Below are 22,287 nucleotides of genomic sequence, written 5' to 3'. Positions count from 1 at the left end.
TAGTCTAGTTCTGTTGATAGCTTTGTCTCAGGGTATTCTCATTTTTCTCGTCTTTTTATGTTCTTTGTAATTTTTTTATTGAAAACTTGATATCATGTGTGGGACAGGAGAGACAGGTAAATAGATTTTATGACTGGAATAGGGATACCTACAGCATGGGATTTGAGTTAATCTAGTCAGCAATTTTGTTTTGGTTATCTTTATCCTCAGAGCTCAAAAGGCTTCAATTTGTTCTAGAGTTATCTTGTGTTTAGGGTGGAGGCTAGTTTGCCAAAAGAGCTTTCTCAATGCTTGCTCCACCTTTAGCTGTAGGTTTTCCCTTTGCCCTTTGCCTCAGAGAGTGTCTAACTCAATTCTCGCGAGTCTCCTAGCAGTATTTCATGGTTATTTGTTACCCGATGCATGTTACACTGGTGGTGGCAGTGGATGATGTTTGGTGTTCTGATCATACCTTAGTCTTAGGCAGGCATTATGTTCCTAAGTTTTGGAGGTTTGGCTCTCTCAGTGTTCCTAATATTTCTTCATCTGTATTTCCATGCCCAAAATCTTTTCTTATCCTTATTCCATGTGAAGGGTATGTTTTCTGTTCTCTTTGCCAAAAGAAATAGGATTTCACCAGTACTCTAGGGTGACAGTAGTTGCTATTCTTGTTGTCTACAAAAAAAGAAAAAAAAAAAAAGTGTATAGTTTTGCTTGCTGTGGGAGATAGATTTGTTTTTTAGGTTAAATTTCTGGTGCCTTCCTCAGTAGTTGTTCTTCACCTCCCCAGACTTTTCTCAGGACTCTCCCTATACTTTATATGAGCACTCTGTGGGATCTGTGTAAAAAATCCTGCAATAGCACAGTGACTCCCCCGTATCTGTGATTCTCAGGGTCTCATCAGACCATACTTGGTTTCTACGAATTCATTAATTTTTCTATCAGAATTCTTCTTACCAGTGTCTGCTTCAGTCAAGCAAATGCTTGCATTCCATTTCTCCCTGCTGTCTTTATATTTTTAAATTAGTTCCTTGCCCTGCAGCCTCTGCTCTCAGGGGCCTCAGGAAAAGTTATGAACTTGCAGCTTCTCTATTTTTACTCTCGTAACTATGGAAGCAATGATAGTTTGGTATTCTGATCTCAGAGCAGAAATATAAAGCGTCTCCTTCATCTTAAAGTATATATTCTTCCTGAATATAAAGTTCCATCTTGACAGATATATATATATTTTTTTGTTATAGCATACTAAAGAAGCTCCATTTTCTCCAACTGGAGTCTCTTTTCCAGGACTCCAACTGCATGTATGTTAGGTCACTGATATTTTCCCACAATATCCCTCCATTCCATTTTTTTCCTGTTTTGTTTTCTGTATACTTCATTTTGGAGAAATTTATTGTTTTTTTTTTTTAATTCCATAATTTTTTTCTTCTGAAGTGTCTAATCCTGATGCTAATTCTTTTTCCATTTCATGTATTTTATTTTTATCCCATGCAATTTCATTTGTTTTTTTTTTCTGTAAATCTTCCACTTTTTTCCTGAGTATGTTTGCATTTTCCTCAATACCTTTGAAAAGTTGGATCATATTTATAGTAGCTTTTTTAGTATCTTCATGCATTGATTTCATCATCTTTATTGTTTCTATTTCTATTGAATTATTTTTCTTCTAGTTATCAGTCACATTTTCCTCCTTTGTATGCATAGTAATATTTTTGGAACCTTGACTTTAAGGATTTTATGTCCTGAGTACTGAATTTTGTGGTTTAACTTTAGAGAATGTTAGAATTTTTCTGGAAGGCAGTTAAGTCAAGAATAAGTGAATATACTTTCATGTCTTGTTTTTAGGACACTTCTAGAGTATCTTTTAATCTAGGTCTATTTATCTTTTTGTTTGTTTGTTTTAAAAATTAGTCCATATATATATATATATATTGGCATGGGCAGGCTCTAGGAGTTGAACCCAGGTCTCCGGCATGACAGGCGAGAATTATGCCACTGAGCCACCATTGCACCACCATCTAATTTATCTTTACTTCTAAGACATAGCTTCTTCACCTCTGGAGAGAACTTGAATAATTTCTTGTCCTGTGTAAGCTCTGTGAATGATTTATCTTACCACTCCTTGATTACTATTTTTTTCTTAGTGTTGTCTTTATCCTCATACATGCACATTGTATTGGTTTGAAGCTGTTATGTACCCCAGAGAAGCCATATGTTCTTTTAATCCAATCTTGTAGAAGCACACCTATTGTTGGGTAGAACCTTTTATTAGGTGGTTTCCATGGAGATGTGACCCTGCTCATTCAAAGTGAGTCTTAATCCTTTCCTGGAGTCTTTTGTGAATGAGAACTGAGAGCCAACATAGAGCAGAGAGAAAAAGCAGACACAGATGTTGGTGATGCTTGGAGACAGACGGATGCTCAGAGAGGCCACTGGAATTAGGAGCTGAAAACAATGAAACCCAGGAGCAAAGGGCAAGCAGATGTCACCATGTGCCTTCCCATGTGACACAGAACCCTGGATGTGATTGGCCCTTCTTGAGTGAAGGAATCCTCTTCTTGATGTCTTAATTTGTACATTTTCACCACTTTAGAACTATAAAGTTGTAACCTAATGACCCCTCTTTGTAAAAGCCAATCCATTTCTGGTATATTACATTCTGGCAGCTTCAGTGAACCAAACACACATATCTGTATTCATCTAAATAACCCAGAGGATCCTTATACAAATTTCTTTTGCTCTTTGTCTGCCTAACTCCCTATTTTTGGTTACTCTTATTTAAGCTGCCTCATTTGCCCTGATCCTCAGTCATTATCTCCTCAAAAAGGAGATGTGATTTCAGTATTCTGTTTTGGGTTTCCTGGCTCAGTCTTGAAAATACCTACAGGCAGAATGTCTGAACAATGATAAGGTTCATCTCATTTTCTTCCCTTTATTTCAGATCTCCAAGACCTTTCATCCAGTGCCTGAAAATAGCTGTTTTCTATATATTTTTCCAGTTTTCTTGCTATTCATGGCAGGAGAATAATTTTCAACCGTTTTAGTGGTTGAAACCATTAAAGTTCTGCATGTACAAGCAGAACTGGGAATGGACAACTTCATCTAGGAAGAGTGTAGATGAATAATATGGCTCAGATGACGACATAGCCATTCCAAAATTTAGGACCAGAAAAAGAAAAATATGTCCGTGATAGAATATATCACAAATACAAAGAAAACAAAAGAAGTTGATCATATAATGTTGACATAATGTGAATGTTTCCAGAATGAGCAAGTATTTTACTGTTTCAAACAAAGCTGAGGAGGTAAGTAAGAAAGGGACAGAAAATTATGCATTCTGTTTCACAACAGAGGGTCCTCATTAACCTTGGAAGGGTCCATTTTGCTGGATTGGTGAAAGTGCAGATTGGACTGTTTAGAAGATTCAAAGCTAGCTTAGGACAAATGGCAGTAGTATAGATAAACATTTACTTTGAAAAGTTTAGTTAGGTATGTAAGCAGACAAATGAAGATGTAATTGGAGAAGAATGAATTCAGTTCAGAGGGAATTTAAAATGATTTACTTCTGTAATTTTTAGGAAATCATTTTTATAATATGTTTATATTCTTATTAGAATGATCTATTAAAATACAGGGTCTGGTGATACAGAGCATATGATAATAACAGAAGTACTACAGTCTTTATGAAGTTATACAGTTTGGCTTTTGATAAAAGAAGGGACATATCAGATTTAAATGGATAAAGAACTAAAAGTAGATGCAAATTAAAACTTTTTGAAGATTTAATGGGAGAGAATTTTGACTTGGCTTCTATTTCCTTTATTAATTTTAAATTATTATTGCAAAAGTAGCTATATATGGCTCATAAGAAATTGACTTTTTTGAACTGTTTTTTTTTGATAGACCTCAAATACTAGGCTGGAAATTGTTTTTCATCTGTTGTTCTCTAGCATCTAATGATTCTATTGAGAATTCTAATTCCATTCTGGTTTACAATGTCTCTTTATAAAGGCATCATACTTTTTCTCTATATGGAAGGTTTTATGGTGTTTTTGTGTCTCCAGAGTTTTGAAATGTAATGACAATGTGCTTTATTCATAAATTTTTTTTTCCATCCAGTAGGCAAGGCCCTCTCTGGGCTCTATGGACTAAAAATATCATGTACTTCAGTTCTAGGATATTTCCTTGAATTATTCTTTTATAATTTTCTTCCTTCAATTTTGTTCTCTTCTCTTTTTATGGAACTACAGTGACAAAAATATTTTTTTAATTCTTTAGTTTATTATATTACATACATTTTATTTTATTTATTTTAAACATACCAACATGCAAAAATGAACATTCTTACCATATGATCATTCCATTCTTGGTATATAATCAATAACTCATGATATCATCACATAGTTGTATATTCATCACCATGGTCATTTCTTAGAACATTTGTATCAATTCAGAAAAAGAAATAAAAATAAAAAAGAAAAAAAAAACTCATATATACCATATCCCTTACCCCTCCCTCATTGATTGCTAGTATTTCCATCTACCCAATATATTTTAGCCTTTGTTTCCCCTATTTTTTCTATACCCCTTATCACTCCCTGTCATTGACCACTAGCATTTCAATCTACTAAATTTATTTTAACATTTGTTCCTTCTATTATTTATTTATTTTTAATTCCTATGTTTTACTCATCTATCCATACCATAGATAAAAGGAGCATAAGACACAAGGTTTTAACAATCACACAGTCACATTGCGAAAGCTATATCATTATACACACATTTTCAAGAAACATGGCTACTGGAATACAGTCCTACATTTTCAGGCACTTCCCTCCAGCCTCTCCAATATACCTTAACTAAAAAGGTGATATCTATAGAATGTGTAAAAATAACTTCCAGGGTAACCTCTCGACTCTGTTTGAAATCTCTCAGCCACTGACACTTTATTTTGTCTCATTTCTCTCTTCCCCTTTTTGGTCTAGAAGGTTTTCTCAACTCCTTGACGTGAGTCCCAGCTCATTCTAGCATTTCTGTCCCACATGGCCAGGAAGGTTTACACCCCCAGGAGTCATGTCCCACATAGAGAGGGGGAGGGCAGTGGGTTTGCTTGTTGTGTTGGCTGAGAGAGAGAAGCCAAACATCTGAGCAACAAAAGAAGTTCTCTAGGGGCGACACTTAGGCCTAATTTTAAAAAAGCTTAGCCTATCCTTTGCCGGGATGTTTCATATGAACAAACCCCAAGATTGTGGGCTTGGCCTATTGCTTTGGTTGTCTTCACTGCTTGTGAGAATATCAGGAATTCTCCACAAGGGGAAGTTGAATTTTCCCCCTTTCTTGCCCTTCTCCCAAGGGGACTTCGCAAATATTTTTTTATTCACTGTTCAGATCACTCTGGGATTTATCAGGGCATCACTCTGGACAAACTTACAAACTCTCATGCCCTACTCAAGGTTCCATGTACTTATGGTGTTCAGTTAAACTGTTCACATAAGTATATTAGGAAATGCCCTAGTCAAATTATAAAGTTTGCACCAAATAAACATTTTTAGACAATACTGACATTCTTTTGTTCTTCCTCGTGCAAAAATATTTGTTAATTTGTACATTTAGTCACTATCATTGTACACTCTAAGCATTCCTAGATTATACCATCTTAGTCTTTATTGTCTATCTCAGTGACAAAAATATTTTACTTTCTCTATTAATTCTCAAATTTGTATCATCTTTCTTCCAATTTCTTTACCTTTTATTCTCCTTTCAAATAGATTTCCTCAACTTTATCTTCCAATCCTTCTAAAATATTTTTATTTTGTTTATGATATCTTTAATTTCAAATAGCTCTTTTAAAATAGCAATTTGTATTGTGAAATGGATGCAATATTTACTTTACTTCTATCATATAAATGGCAGATTTTATGTTTTCATCATTCATGCATTGTCTTTATTTTCTCCATTTATTTTTTCCGCTTTTGTTCATTTTGTTCTCGCTGTTGGTATTTTCATCTTTGACATTTGATTTGAAGAATATATTCAAAGTGTGGTGATGTTTAGCTCTTCATCCAGATTTGAAAATGTGGCAACGAAAAGCTGGTTGGAAACTCTAGGTCTGTGGTTGAGCTTGTTGATTTGTAGTTTTCACTGAAGTATTGAGACTACATTTTTCAGGGAACCTCCAAGTAGTACTAAAATTCTTTTCTCTAAGACCATTCCTTTTTTTCAGAGATTTCTCATGTTTTCTATGTGGGAGTTAAAGACTTCTGGCAAATATTCTAGAGAGAGAGCACAAAAATGGAGCTGGCAATCTCACTATTCAAGTCTTAGAACTCAAATGACCCCCTTATTTTTAGCAAACTGCATAGGTTTATGCCAACATTCAAAATGTATAATAATGGTTATTTAAACCTCTTGTCTCTTTCTTGGGTAGGGGATGGGTGATCACATCTCTTTGTAGCATATTTTGTGGCACCTCTGGGTCTGAATGCTCCTTTATTGAACTTACTGAAATTCAATTAAGCTTTTTTTTACACATTCTGGTTTCCCAATATAGAGGTACTTGTTACCTCCAATTTATGAGTTTTTCTGGGTGTGAAAATAGAGCTTTTTTTAAACTTTTTTTTTCACATGGGCAGGCACCAGGAAGTAAACCTGGGCTTCCAGTATGGCATGCAAGAACTTTGCTTGCTGAGCCACCATAGTTGGCCTGAAAATGGACCTTTTTTTATATCTTCTCCCAAAGGTTTTTGTTAGTAGAGAACTTTCTGTTTTGCTTAATCATTTATAATTCATTCATTCACTATCTTCCAAATTGTAGTTATTTTTTTTCTGCTCCTATTTTTGCACAGGTATTATTACCTTTTAAAATTTAATTGTGATCATTTTACAAAGCTTCAAAAAGAGGTAGACATACATTAATGCATTCAGTCTGCCCTTTTGAAATGAAAATCTATCATAGACGAGCAAGATCTCAAATGAGAGGAAGAGAGGAAAAGGAAAAAGGTTTTAGAAGAAAGGAGCATGTAGGAAATAACTGTTTTGAATTTGGGAAATAAAATCTTTTTCTGGGTTGTGGTGGGCATGTACAGATTGATAATGAATTTAAAGTGAAACCAGTCTTCTTGATTGGGTGATTTTTTTTCAGCAATGTTTAGCTGCTCACATGGTGGCTAGAGAAGACAGGTGAATGAGTTGCTTTAGGGGTTAGAATATGGCCTGGTATCTATGGTAAGGATAGAAAGAAGCAAGGGAGGGGATTGTTTGCAAGGGCCTTGTTCTAATAATGGACTATGGAATCTAAGTCTAACCTGAGCAAAGGAAAGTGGAGTTAAAATGCTTATTGGTGGAGAGTGGGATCAACAGATTGAACATAGATGGTGAAATAGCAATTACAATGCAAGGTTATAAGCAAGTAATCTGGAGGGGTTGGAGATTATAATCAGACAGATATAGACATATTTATTCAAGATTTCAAATAAAGCACAGTTTCTCATGTTGACAAACTCTGGAGTGTGGTTATAGAGCAGAGGCTGAAGTAGCAAGAAACAAAGGTCAATGACATTAACGATGCAGCAATGAAAGGCAAGACACAAGGACTGGATGGCTAAGTTAGAGTATCTGACCATCTGGTTCTTAATATTTTTATGAATTACTTGGTATTTGAAGTCAGTTACTGAATATTTGAAAGTGTTCCTTTTCAAAATTTCCTTATTGTATTACTAAATGCCTTTTTCAGGTGGAAAATTTTGAAATAGAAAATGGGATATTTATAATGGGATTATAGTATTAACATTATGAAACCAATTATAGGAATTAAAAAGAACAGTGAACGTGGTAGAAAATGCCTAAGGAGGATAATTGGAACACGTGTCAGTTTTTAGTTTAGTTGAATATCACACAAGCAAATGTGAAAAAACTGCAGCATAGCCTTGTTGAAGAACAGCAAACATAGTCACATTTTTGTACTCTTTAGCATGTATTGTATTTTGTTTGACTGAAGAGCACCTATATTCTAGTTTGAAACAAAGCTCCTGAGAATGGGGAGGCTGGGCAATGAAGAAAATATTTCTGGCCCATCATTGTGGACTTGAAAAGATATAGGAATCACTTGGGGGCCTTTGATCATTTTATATTTAAAGGTATCTGCTAGGTACATTTCAGGAGGTATTTGAGGATAAAAATTATTGCAAGAAAAGCCTAGGCTTCTTTGAATACATTCTACAGATCAGTTTAATTAACATCAGTAAATCCTGTGGTTACATAGACCTGAATTAATAAGGGTCCTGACCATATCTTCAGTTTGAAGCAAGCCAATAGCTCTGAGCTAGCTCTCTCTGTCTCCCTCTCTCTGTCTTTCTCTCTCCCTCTCTCTTTAAACACCCTTTTATCTTTGAAGCCTTGGAGGTTGGGACAAACCTCTACCTTAAGGGCAGGGTTTTTTCAAAGCAAAGACCAGTACCTTTCATTTCAGGTCAGTCCCCACGGTGCTGCCTTTAAAGTTCATCTGAATTAACATTCAATGATATTTTTGTCAGCTGTGACTGCAAGCAACATCATTACAGTGGAAGAGTAATGCAAATAACTCTGCATAGCTCCATTAAATGCCACATTGTTCTGTAATGGAAGTGACATTTCATTATTTCTCAAACATCAAATGCATCATGGCATTCAGTGCCAGTTATACTTTGGGCACATTAATATTTGTGGCAGGTGTGAATCTTCAGAAAGAGTAAGAGAATAAGGATGGCTGATAGGCATATAACAGTTACCAGACATACTTATGAAGCTCAATAAAAATGAACCTATAAGTAGAGTTTATAATTATCAGTGACCTTATCCACCTGACTAATGGAGCCAATGAACCCATCATTCTGGTATCCAGATACACATATATCCTGTTTCCCTTAATTGCCTTGGAGACTTTCTACAAGTGAGTCCTCATAGTCTTTTGTTAGGATGATTGGGCACTTTTTAGACTCTTGCTCAGCACACTTCAGATGCTCTCATTGACAAAATATTCTGTATCCAAATAGTTTTTTCAAACCAGAATATTTGAAACCACAGGAAAAAAGTTTAAGTACCACTATAAAGTCTTAGAAATGAGATGTCAAAATGGAATGATAAATAAAATTGATTTAGGAATGTTATAATCCAATAGGGTGAAGGAGGGGCAGATAATTTTCTATTGCATTCACTAAGGGAAGTCAGACTTGATCATTCCTAAATCTAATAACCAGTGGCTATCATGTAAATAATGGCAAAGTTAAAGAAGCAGTTTTGCTAGACCCATAGGCCACCAGAATGCCTAGTGAATTGACTTAGCAAACAGAGGCATTTATTGAAGGGAGGGCCAGGGATTGTAAATTAGTTTTCAGTTCAGGAATAAATGTATCAAAGAAATTGATCCTGTGGCCTCTAGGATTCTGGCTAATTGCAAGTTCATAGTAGCTTCAGAATAACGTGGGAGGATTTAAGAAACAGTTCTCTATTTAGCGAAATGAGATGGTATTATGGAATGAATTGTGTCCCCTGAAAAAGATAGGTTAATGTCCTACCCCCAGCACCTCAGAATATGACCTTATCTGGAAATAGGGTCATAAGAGATGGAATTAGGTAAGTTAAAATGAGGTCATACCAGGTTAGGGTGGGCCTTTAATCCACTATGATTGGTGTCTTCATAGCAGAGGAAATTTGGACACAGGGGGACAGAGAAGAGAGCACCATGTGATAACTGAGGCAGCGAATACCCTGGATTGCCAACAAGTCCCAACCAGAAATCAGGAGAGAGTCATGGGACAAGTTCTCCTCTACAGACTTTAGAGGAAGATGGGCCTACTGACACCTTGATTTCAGACTTCTAGTGGAAAACTGTGCAATAATAAATTTCTATTGTTTTAAGCCACCTAGTTTGTGGTACTTCATCATGGCAGCCCTGGAAAACTAAAACTGAGGGTTATTATAGTATAAGAGGGGAGAAATAGTTGAGGTGAAGCACTAAGTGAAAGATTTTCAGAGAGTAAAGAGAACCCAGACCCGTGAGTGCACGGCACTGGAAAACTGACACAGAAGAGGAAATATAAAGGAACACCTCCTCACTGGAGCTTCACAACCACTATGAAGTTTGTTCTGCAAGGAATAATTCTGATCCCTTAGAAAGGAAGCACCTTTCCATTCTTTACTGAATAATAGCAAGAATTCATGGGAATTTACAGATTCAAGAACTTTTTATAACAAATCGAGAAAGGAGAACTGCATTAACTTTGTAATTGATGAAATATGACTGGTCACTTAAAAATTAATTGCTAATGATTAAAGCTGTTAAATATTTAGTCATTTATTAAACATCTATTTTTAGCATTCAATATGTCAGTGCTGTAATAAGGAATGTGGGTAATTATAAGTAAAGCTACTTCCTCTTTTTTAGAAGAGAATCCACATTCACACGTTTGAGGACTTCTTGGCATAAACATACTGCTTACTTTGTTCACGATGTAAACTGGGTGGGGATATGCAGAATGTAACAATGGATGAGCTTCATGTTTGCATTGGTTCCCTTTGCCCCTATGTTCCAAGGCGGTGATGCACAACAGCCCAGGTAGATGTTGTACATGCGATGGGTTTATATCACAGCTGAGGAATTCCAAGCTTTGGGAACCTGGACCTTTATAATGGGATGCAAGTAAACCTGACAGAACTTTGCCCCATAGAGAGACAGAGAGAGAGATTATCTTTATTATACTGGGCAATAAATAAATCTGCCCCAGCTCTTGAGAAAGGTACTATCTTACAAGTCTATTACCTACACAAGCATCATTGAAAAAATAGTCCAGAACAATGGCTACCAAACCTCTGCCCCTGTGAAAATGCAATAGGATTAGTGGATAAAAGTCCTTTTAGTTTGAGACTAGCCATTCCTGGAAAGATTCTAGGCCTGTGGAAAGTGAAACAGTGTTGGCAGGAACAATCTGTCTGGAAATCAAGGATCTAATTATAGCAGGTTATTTAAGTTCATACCAAGGAAGAAGTCTTGTCCAGGCAGCGGGTCACAAAAGGTGAGGTTAGGTTGGAAATATGCAGCAAAATGTTTACAGAGGGACTCAGGCCCAGGTAGTCTACATGTTAGAAGGCAAGGCGTTTTTAAAATACTTTTAGAGCTTGCCCTCAATTGCTCAGGTCCTGATGAAAGCTAAAGCTGCAGATATCAGGTCTTTACTACTGGCAGTTTGGTCTGGCCTGATATGTCCATGCTTCTCTGAAGTCTTTTCTCACCTATAGTCATACAACGTCAAGTGTCAAAATGGAAATTGGATACAGTGTGATTGATTACTAGGAAACCGATTATGCATTATTCACGTTGCTATTTATTCAAGGCTCTGATCATATGAATTCAAATACCTGGTCTACCTTGAATATCAGAGTAAATTATAAATTAAATTATATAATTATATTATAAACTGCTTTATTTCCCAGTTACTTTGACAGCATTTCACCAGTTGGATAAAATCTGTTGTGCAACTTGTAGAATCATCCAGCTGTTTGGTTTAAGTAACTAGCTACTCTGTACCTATGTAGTCTTGTGTTTAGCTTAGTAGTTACAATAATGCTACTAGCAAAATTGCAAGGCAAATTTCTAACATATGGAGTCAGAGGGCTCTTTTGTGCATGAATTGACGAGCAAACAAGGAAGTATTTATGTTTATTTTTTTCAGTTATGTCTTACCAGTTTGACATTGTTAGCATGCACTTATAGCTAAAACACCATGATTATTGAAATTCCTACACTGAAAAGACTTTTATATGGAATCCTGACATTTCTTAAACTTTAACTCTCCTTAAACCACTGAAGCAATTCTGTGGATTTTTTCTTGAAATAAATATATATTTAAAAATATAATAACAGCTTCTCTTCTGATGAGTTACCTGTGGTCTTGTGTATTTTGCTCAGTCATACCAACAGAACCATAACTTTGGTGAAAATAATATAGTTTATGATTCAAGTTCAGATATTTATGTAAATAATCTCTGAAAATCTTTGCCACATTTCTCAATTTTGTGAGTGGAAGTGACTTTTTCAGCCCCTATTTTAATGCTGTTACAACTATAATCTTATTTTTATAGTGGCTATCTATCCTTAGGGATTTTTGGAAGCCAGGCCAAGTTCCATTAGGCCTGTTAACATTTGGCTGATCTTTTAAATCAAGAGAAAAATGCTTAATAAATCACTTGGCAACCTCCTATGCCTAGAATTATTCTAATTTTCTCATTGTCAGTCAGACTATCTCTTCTCCCTAAATATTTCAAAGACATTTACTTTGCTCATTGCAAGGATATTTTAAAGCTTTTACACACTTGTATAAGATTAATTTCTATTTCTTTAGCAAAAGATTTCATCTTTCTCCTTTATTAACTAAAATCCCCCCTTGTGCAGTTTAGGGATGTTTAACCATTAATCACGCCCATGATTTTATCTAATTTGCTACCATGTTAGGATTTTATTAAGTACTTTATTCATTCAATAAATATTTACTAAATATCTATTATGTGATTGCAGCAGATATGAAAATCCCAGACAAAATATAAAAGGGTACAAAAATGCAATGCGCTGTATTTTCCTACCTGAATGAAAAGTCTGTCTAAAGGTTTCATTCCGCTTGATGGCTATAATCATTAACCTAGTCAATTTGTAAAATATCAATGATTTTTGTGTTTTTAAAAAATTTCTCAGTCATTTAGGATTAGGTAAATATTTCTTATTAATATTTGTTTTATTGGTAAATTTTTATTATGGGATAGTTGATATAAAGCAAAAACATATGTGATGTACAGATAAGTTATGGAGCTAATAATTAAATGAATCCACAAGCAACTTAATACTTAGAATATTGCATTCTCTTGGGTACTCTCCAGGTCCCTTGCCACCTACTCCAAGGTAACCCCAATGTTGACTGTTTTTATATTTTCCTTTTAAATTATACCTGTGGCGCTACCACATATTTTGTATCCATAAATGATGTATTCTTTCACTGTGCTTGTTATTGGATTTTATACATACAGTACATTTTATACAACCTTCTAAAAAAACTTACTATTTTTGTACTCAGTACTTTGTTTCTATGTTTTATCCACTATCCAAAAATGAAAACTTGCATCAAAAATAACTTTACCAATTTATTATCCCAAATATTTAAAGGAGCTATAACAGCCTTCCAGATCATAGATAAAAAGGAGACACTTCCAAGCTCATCTGTTCAGATACTTAACTGTGACACATCAAAACCTGACAATGAAACTATGGAAACAAAAATTACAGGCAAATTTTACCATAAGCATTGATGAAAAAAATTCTAAATAAGATATAAGTGAATCAAATCCATGCACATATACAAAAAAATATACCACATAACCAAGTTGACTTTGTTCCAGGTTTGGAAGTTTGGCTTAAAAATATTTTTTGAGTCAATAAATATGCCAGCATTTCATTGTTGGCAATCGCTCAGGACTGTATTCTTTCTTTATTCTGTAATGAATAAATAAGATTATATATGTTTCCATAAATACATCTGTATATTTGTTAGAATGCAATTCAACATCTTTGATTTTGTAGATAATGGATCCTTCCTCTCTGTTCTGGTATAGTAGTAGTGAAAGGTAGAAAATAGAAAAATAGAGATAAAGGAAGAGAACCATATATATACGGTCCCTTGATTTAAGTCTAAAGTAACACACAGAGCACTAAGGAATGGACAGATTTTCAACAAGTAATTCTGGTATATTTCAATATCCATGATAAAAAAAAATCTTGACCACTCAACAAAAATCAGTAGTTTATGGATCAAAATATTAAAGACAAAACAATAAATGCTTAGAGGCTAATATAATAAAATACCTCTATCACTTCAGTAGGAAAAGATATTCTTAAAAGAAGCCCTAATATAAAAAAGTGATAAATTGAATTACATTGAAATTATGAATTGCTATTCATCAAACACACAAATAAGAAGGTGAAAAAGCCACAGAATAAGAGAAGTTCTGGGTGGGCCATGGTGGCTTGCCTGCCATGCCAGAGGATCCGGGTTTGATTCCCGGTGCCTGCCCATGTAAAAAAAAAAAAGAGAGAGAAGTTCTTTTGAATATATATGATTCATAAAGATGTTGCTTTTGTATATATAAAAACTCTCTTTACAAATCAATTAAAACACAAAAGGTCAAACAACCTAATAAACATAAATGGATGAGAGATTTTTAAAAGTCCCTTTGGAAAAGAAGAAATCAGAATGGCAAATAAATGTATAAAAAGTATTTTCCTTGGTAATTGGACAAATGCACATTAAATTAAGTTAAAACCAATTATTGATGAGGATGTGGAGCAAAAGCACTGCTGGTAGCTACTGCTGTTGGGGACTGACTACCTCCCACAAAAGGCATAGTCATATCCTCAGTCCTGTAAGTATGAACCCTTTTATAAGCAGGACTTTTGAAGATGTTATTAAAGTGTTCCCAAACTGAATGAGGTTGGGCCTTAATCTAATATGTCAAAGTCCTACTAAACAAAGGAAATGAACCCAGAAGGAAAACTAATGCAGAACAGCCATAAGCTGAAAGTCAATGGAACCCACAAGAGAAAGAAGACACCACCATGTGTATTGCCATGTGATAGGAAAGCCAAGAATGAAGGATCACTGGAAGTCAGCCCAAAATGCCACAGTCTTTGGGGGAAAAAGCATCACTTTGTTGATACCTTAATTTTGTATTTTTTCTCACCTCAAAACCATAAGCCAATAAATTTCCATTGTTTAAGCCAATCCATTATGTGGTATTTGTTTTAGCACCTGGGAAACTGGCACTGTAAATGGGCCCAACATCAATAGAAAATGGTTTCTCAGTGTCTTCTAAAATTGAATATAGGGATACCTTATGTGACAAAACAGTCGCACACCTATGTACACCAAACAAAAAACTTATAAACAAGTACAAAGAGATGTGTATATAGTTATACACAAGGCAACATCATCCACAGCAGTTCAAAATTGGAAATAATTTGATTCATCATCAGTGAAATGATATATGCTATATTTACAAAAATGAAGCATACCTTTCAAAGAAAGATATTACTACCAATGGCAATATGGATCAAACTCAAAAATCTAACTTGAGTGAAAGAAACCAGACAAAATGAAGCTATATGAAGCTCCAATTTCAAGAAACTAAATAAATCAAAGATTCAATATCCCTTCAAGATGTTTGTGAAATATTTAGGCTATAGAAAAAAAAATCTTAAACCTGCATGAACTTCGGCATGCTTTATTTATGAGCTCTTACTGAGATACCTATAGAGCATGAACATCATCCAACAGGCAGACAAAGCTTCATCAATCTTCAACAAAATAACTGGTGGCAAAAATGTAATATTCTTAATTACAAGAACTAAAACAGAAGTTGTGGTAAGAGCAGAAGAACAATATAATCAATGTCATATGATATGAAAAATAATAAAATTAAAAGATTTTATCACATGTGCAGATTTTATTTCATGCATAAATTTTTGTCTGCCACCACAATCAAGGCAAAATTCATCACAATGGTCACTTGGCCTCCCTTTACAACCACAGCCACCTCCTTCCCCCTCCCTCCATGTTGGCAGCCACTAATTGGACATTTTTGAAGCAGCAGTCAGAAAAAAAATCACCTTAAACAAGTTTATCAGTAAACATTGTTTAAATAGTTAGGTTGATACTAAAATCTGTGTAGAAAAAGGAGCATACAGAAATAGCTAGGTATTTAGAATTGGTTAAATTGGATTTTAAATTTGAGTCAGGAGAGGTTGGCTGAAACACAACGGGAGCCTGAGACCATAAGGCCTGAAAAAAAAAGAGTTTGTTACTCACAGACACCAGGGAGAGAAGGCTGCCCAGAGAGGTCCACCAGGAACATGGCTGGCTGGAGCGGGGGTGGGGGGGTGGGGGAGGTCTCTAAAACAGTGGGTGACCAGCACACAAACAGACCTAGAAGGACCTGAGACCTGTGCCTCAATTGTGGTTCAGGGGCGGAGATTAAGATTTCTTGCATGAGTCAAAGATTGGTTAGTTTAAAGCAAACACACACTAGAAGGGAAAGGGACTGGGGGTCTGAGTGGTGGGTATGGTTGGCTTATCATTTGGGACCAGTTGTGGGTTTGGGGTGAGGTGTGAGGGTGGTGTGGGTGGTGGCCACAGATGTACTTTTGAGCTTTGGGGGAGTTTATGTCTCAGGGCTGGAATGCTGCTTATTAACTAAGTCAAAAGTCAGTGAAAAGGCAAGCGGCTTAGGGAAAGTAAAATGGATGCTGAGGCAGCACACAAAACATTTTGATAATTATAACAATCCATCCTTTGATGTGTCAGCATCATTCATTTGGAGGATGGGGTAGTTTGGGTGGCTGATATACTTACTGAAAGGAGTGTAGCGTTATCCAGCACTTGAGGGAAAATAGTAAAACCAAGAGTTGGAAGGCTTTGCAAAGTTGTTCCTACAACTCTTTAGAGGAAAGCTAAGAGGAAATGTCAAGATTTTTAATGGAATAAGATATTTATTGCAAAATCTTTGTTATATTATGAAACATCTTGATCTCTTGAGCCATCTTTTGTAAGATGTTTTTGACCCGCCCTAAGTTATTAATATGCAGTCAGCAGGAGGTGATTCTTATGGCATAGCCACCCCCTTTTCTTGCCAAGAGGTTATATAAGGGTAGGCAGTTATCTAAGACTACCTGGGTTAGGGAATCTATTTGTTCTTGTAGTAGCCATTAGTAGTACACAGAGGACTGGGCGCTTAGGCAAAGGAACTGGAAACAAAAATGGGCTTTTGACGTTGGAAGGTTGCCCCTGCTATGTGATATTAAAGATATAATGTTTAGTTTGCGTAGAGGGCGGCAGTATGCATGGTGGCTTTATCATTGCGGGGTGCACAATTCACAAGGACAAACATAGCATAAAGAAAGGGGTCCATGTTAAACAGTCTGCCATTTTAACCAGGAAGTATTCTGACAGTTTTTCTCCCCATTTCTCAGGGCAGGGTCTGGATTCATCAGGTGGCTCAAGCATAGTGATGGCTCTTGTTTGTTGGGGTGACAGACACAGCAGTAGGTGACTCACAGGTCCCAGAGGGAGAGAGATGTTGTGAGGGGTTGATGGGAAGCCTGATCGGCTTGGGTGGCATGACTATGAGGTGGTGGACACACAGGCAGAGCCAGAGGGGTCTGTGGGCTTGGCTTTTATTGCTGTCCAGGGGTAGATATTCCTAGATTGCTCATGGGGTAGCTTCTCATCTGGAACCATTGAGGATTTGGGGTGAAGCATGTGGGTTGCATAGATGGTGGTTACAGTTGTGGATTTGAACATTGGGGGAGTTTATGCCTCAGACCTGAAAAGCTGCTTAATAACTAGGCCAAAAGTCAATGAGGAGATAAACAGCTTGGGGAAAGTAAGGTGGATGCTGAGGCAACACACAAAACATTTTGACAACTATGTCACTAGGAAACTTCTAAAAATGAAAAAGTATGAGTGGGGAATAGTCCTACCAGATATTGAATAAGTCTACAAAGTCTCTTTACAGCATTTCAAATTACTAGGGTAAAATAAATTTTAAACAAATGATCCTGGGCTCTCTGGATGGTGATGTGTAAAATGAAAAACTAGATCTGTTCCTCACATCATATACAGGAATAAATTCAGATTGATCAGTGACATAAATGTGGGGAAAAGATGAAGTCTTATAAGAACCACTGAAAAAACATGACTGTAAGAGAAGACTTTCTAGGTTTCCAAATCTACATTTAACAAAAAGGAAAGTTTGATAAAGTTGGCTACATTAAAAAAAATACTTCTGCATGGTAAAAACACCACTTCAAGCAAAATCAGATAAAAAATGACAAACTGGGAGTATATAATTACAGCATCTAAAACATATAAAGACTATTAGAACCAATGTAAAATAACTTAAAAATTGAGGGGAAGGAGTTTTGTGGAGCAAGATGGCAGAGTGAGATGTTCCAAGGTTTTATTCTCCTCCAGAAGAATTTTTGAACAACAAGAAAAAACTTGCAGAACCATCTTTCTCAGAGCTCTGGTAAATGGTAGAAAATGTACGAGTGGTAGAAGCCAATGACTGTGGGAAGATGATGGAGTAGGAAACTCTAGGGCGCAGTCCCTCCACCAGAGCAACTATTAAACAGGCACAAACTGTCTGAAACAACTATTTTGAAACTCCAGAGTCCAGTAGAACACTGTATAGCATCAAGGAAAGAGCAGAAGGAAAAGGCTTGTAAATTATGATAAAGTCTAGAAAATTGCACTCTTTTCAGGCCATTACTGGCACCCACCCCCCAAATTTTGCAGCAAACTGCTAAGGGATCCAGCTCTAGCTAACTCACTACTGACAGAAAGGAATATAAAAATACTCTCCCCCAAGATCAGGGGTGAACACAGGTTTTGATGAGTAACTTCAGATCACTGGGGGCCCAGCACAGAGGGCAGACCAACATACTCCAGACTAAGGTAGTTAGGGAGTCTTAAAAACACTACACCTTTCCAGAGCTGTGAGGGATAGTTGAAAAGCTGCATTGCTGGGCAGATCAAGAGAGTGCAGCTTATGTTGTCCATGCTGATCTCCTCCCCAGATAGTTTGGAGCTAGTTTGTGGCCCCTTCATGGATCCCTAGCATTGTTCAGGCTGGGAAATACTGACTTGGGAAGCTATCTTCCCCTTTCCAGAATTTGCCCCAGGTGAAAGCTTGACACCAAAAAAGCAGTATAAAAAACTATGGAGGGAGATTGCCTGGAACAAAGGTTTAAACACTTTAAATACCCAGGAAAGGGAGAAGGTCTGCCTCTTGGAAAATAGAGGGGACACTCAAACTCCTGTGAGTTGGGGAACTCCAAAGCAACTAACAAGCACAAACCCAGAATAAGCATAGATCCAGAAAAGACGGGGACCCTGGATTCTGCATTCAATTTGGGTGAACCTTCCTGATAGGAGGACTGACACTCAAGAATATCTCTGTCTTATCACCAGCTAGGTACAAGATCATGAAACAGACATCTCAGGAAATAAGCCCAGAGTTAACACTTTAAAACATTAAAATGCACAGTGTGCAGTAAAATCTTAAAAGACAAATAAAGAGACAGGAAATGATGGCCCATCCAAAGGAAGAGGATAAAAATCCAGAAAACACCAGAGAAGACCAGACTGAACATAATGAACAAAGACTTAAAAAAAAAAAACCTTAAAAATGCTCGGATGAAAATACAAAGAAAGAGCTAAAGGACATCAGAAACAATGAATAAGCAATATGAGGATCTTAGTAAAGAGATAGAAAATGTAAAAAGGAACCAAACAAAGCTACTGGAGTTGAGGACTATAATAATATTGAAATGAAAAATTCCCAGGAGGGTTTCAATACCATATTGGAGTTGACAGAAGAAAGAATCAGTGAACTTGGAGATCATACACTTTAAATGAGTCAGGCTGAGGAACAGAAAGAGAAAAGAAATATTAAAAGTGAAAATAGCCTAAGATACCTCTAGGACACCATCAAACACACAAACAAATGCATTATAGGGGTCCAAGAAAGAGAGAGAGGTGCAGAAGTAATATTCAAAGAAATGACAGTGAACTCCCCAAATTTAGCACATCCAAGAAGCACAGAGAACAGCAAACAAGATAAACATGAAAAAAAAATACACTCCATAACATATTGATCAAACTGTCAAATTCAAAAGCCAACGAGAGAGTTTCTGGAAGAAAAAAGCAACATGTTAAGTATAAGGAAGTTCAAATTAGGTTGAATACTGACATCTCATCAGAAATCATGGAGGTAAGAAGACGTTGAATTACCAAAAGTTCTGAAAGAAAACAACTCCTAACAAGACTTTCATACTCAGTGAACATTTCCTTCAAAAGTGAGGATGAGATTAAGTAAATCCCATATGAACAAAAGCTGAGGAAGTTCATCTCTGCTAGACCTACCCTACAAGCAATGCTTAAGGGAGTTCAGCCTGAAAGGAATTACTAGACAGTGGTTTGGTAGCATAAAGGAATAAATATCTCCAGTAAAAACAACAAAAACAACAAAACATTTGTATAATAATACATACATACTATTGTACTGTTATATGGATGTGACTTCACTTCTTTCATTCTATAAGTACTAAAATGCAAATGCATAGAAATTAATGATAAATAGGCCATACCCTTGATCCCAAGGCTTATTCTTGTGAAGCTTCTGTAGGTAGCTGAGAAGCTTAGATTACCTATAGGTATGCCTAAGAGTCACTTCTGGAGGACATCTTTTGTTGCTCAGATGTGATTTCACTCCCTCTAAGCCCAACTCTGCAAGTGAAATCATTGCCTTCCCCCTACATTGGACCTGACATCCAGGTGTGAAAGTCTCCCTGGCGACGTGAGAGATGACTCACATGGATGAATCCAGCCCTGGCACCATGGGATCAACAATTTCATCCTGATCAAAAGGAGGAAAAGAAGTGTAACTAATAAAGTATCAGTGGCAGAGAGAGTTTAAATACAGTTGAGAGGCTGCTCTAGAAGTTGCTCTTATGCAAGCTTCAGTTAGACATTGCTACTTACCATAACCTGCAAAACCCCAACCTGGATCATTCCAGCAAATCCTAAAAAGCATTTAGGGCAATATATAAGATTCCACAAGGGTTCCATGCACTAGGGTAACTTTTCAGAAATCCACAACCTCCAGATGGACCAGATAAGTCTCCTAGAGGGCCCAGCCTCTCCAGAACATCAGATAGTTCCATTTCCCTACCCCTTGTTAGTGACAGACTCTTACAAAATGAAAAAGTTAAAATGGACATAGCCCAAACACACCTAAGGAGAGGGATGGAAAGATCAAAGGTGATGGTGGAGCTATACAGTGAAGATAGGATCTAACAAATGAATATGAATGCTGAATCATTAAATTGATATCTATTTTAGTCTATAGTATTGGAGAGCAGCTGGAAGTAAAAACTTAAAATTGTGGAATTGTAACCCATGTTAAACTCTGAAATATATTTTACAACTAATTGTGGTGCTGTGCTTTGAAATTTACTGTTTATTTGTATATATGTTATTTTTCATAGAAAAAGAAGGAAAAAAATTGGTTGTAATGATAAATATTTAAGCCTTCTAGCCTCCTATATTCTGGAGCAGCTAGAAAGAAAAATCTGACAAACTTTGGGATCTGTCCTGTCACTACTTGTTGAAGAGTGCTTTGAAAATGATTGTTTTTTTCCTTTTTATTTCTTTGCTTTGTATATATGTTATACAATAAAAAAGTTAAGAAAATTAATGATAAATCTATGGTTTGGAACATACAAATACAAACATATAATTTGTTACAAATATAGAAAATAGTGAAGGTAGGAGGGAATAGGACAACTGTATGTATATTGAAGTCTAGTTGGTATCAAACCAAACATGATTGTTATGTATATTTAGGATGATAAACATATTAAAACCATGATAACGATAAGGAACATATGTTAAAAATGTATCCTGATAGGAAAGAGAAGATACTCAACATTGTATACTGCAGATAAATAAATATTATAGTAGGCATTAATAGAAGAATTGAGGGACAAAAAAGTATTATTTGCAAAGATTAAATAGCAAAATGGCAGAAGAAAGCCCTGCATTATGAGTAGAGATTTTAAATGTTAGTGGATTAAAGTTTCCAGAGAAAAGACAGAGATTGATAACATGAATTAAAGAAACATGACATAACACATGGTATCTGCAAGAGACTCATTTTAAATTCAAATATATAAGTAGGTTGAAAGTGAAAGGATGGAAAATATATACCATGCAGTTAGTCATCAAAAGAGAGCTAGGTAGCTATACTAAAATAATATAAAATAGACTTTCAGTCAAAAACAATTACAATGAACAAAGACGGTCATTATATACTGATCAAGGATCAATTCAACAAGACGACATAACAATTGTAAATACACATGCACCTAACACCAGACCCCAAAATATATGAAGCAAATATCAACAGATTTGAAGGAAGAAATAGATTTTTCTACAATTGTATGTGCCAGTTTGAAGCTGTTGTGTACCCCAGGAAAGCCATGTTATTTCATCCTCATTCAATATTTTGGGGTGGGATCTTTTTGGTTAAGTTGTTTACATAGAGATGTGACCCACCCAATTGTGGATGGGAAATTCTGATTAGGTGTTTTATATGGAGTTGTGTCTCGACCCATTCAAAGTGTGGTTGCTCACTGGAGTCCTTTAAGAGAGAACACTTTGGAAAAAGCTTCAGACC

At 36.0% G+C, this 22,287-nt stretch overlaps 1 long non-coding RNA gene across 1 annotated transcript; it reads left to right on the top strand.

The window, feature by feature from the left end:
• The first annotated feature begins 2,258 nt into the window (after positions 1–2,258).
• On the top strand, positions 2,259–9,865 carry LOC143689883 (uncharacterized). The gene is made up of 3 exons (XR_013178952.1): positions 2,259–2,284; positions 2,918–3,281; positions 9,654–9,865. It is a non-coding gene; the product is annotated as an uncharacterized LOC143689883 (long non-coding RNA).
• The last annotated feature ends 12,422 nt before the right edge of the window (positions 9,866–22,287 follow it).

The sequence above is a fragment of the Tamandua tetradactyla genome, chromosome 7 (assembly GCF_023851605.1).
Source record: "Tamandua tetradactyla isolate mTamTet1 chromosome 7, mTamTet1.pri, whole genome shotgun sequence".
NCBI lineage: Eukaryota > Metazoa > Chordata > Mammalia > Pilosa > Myrmecophagidae > Tamandua > Tamandua tetradactyla.
This window is presented reverse-complemented; position numbering and strand designations above follow the sequence as displayed.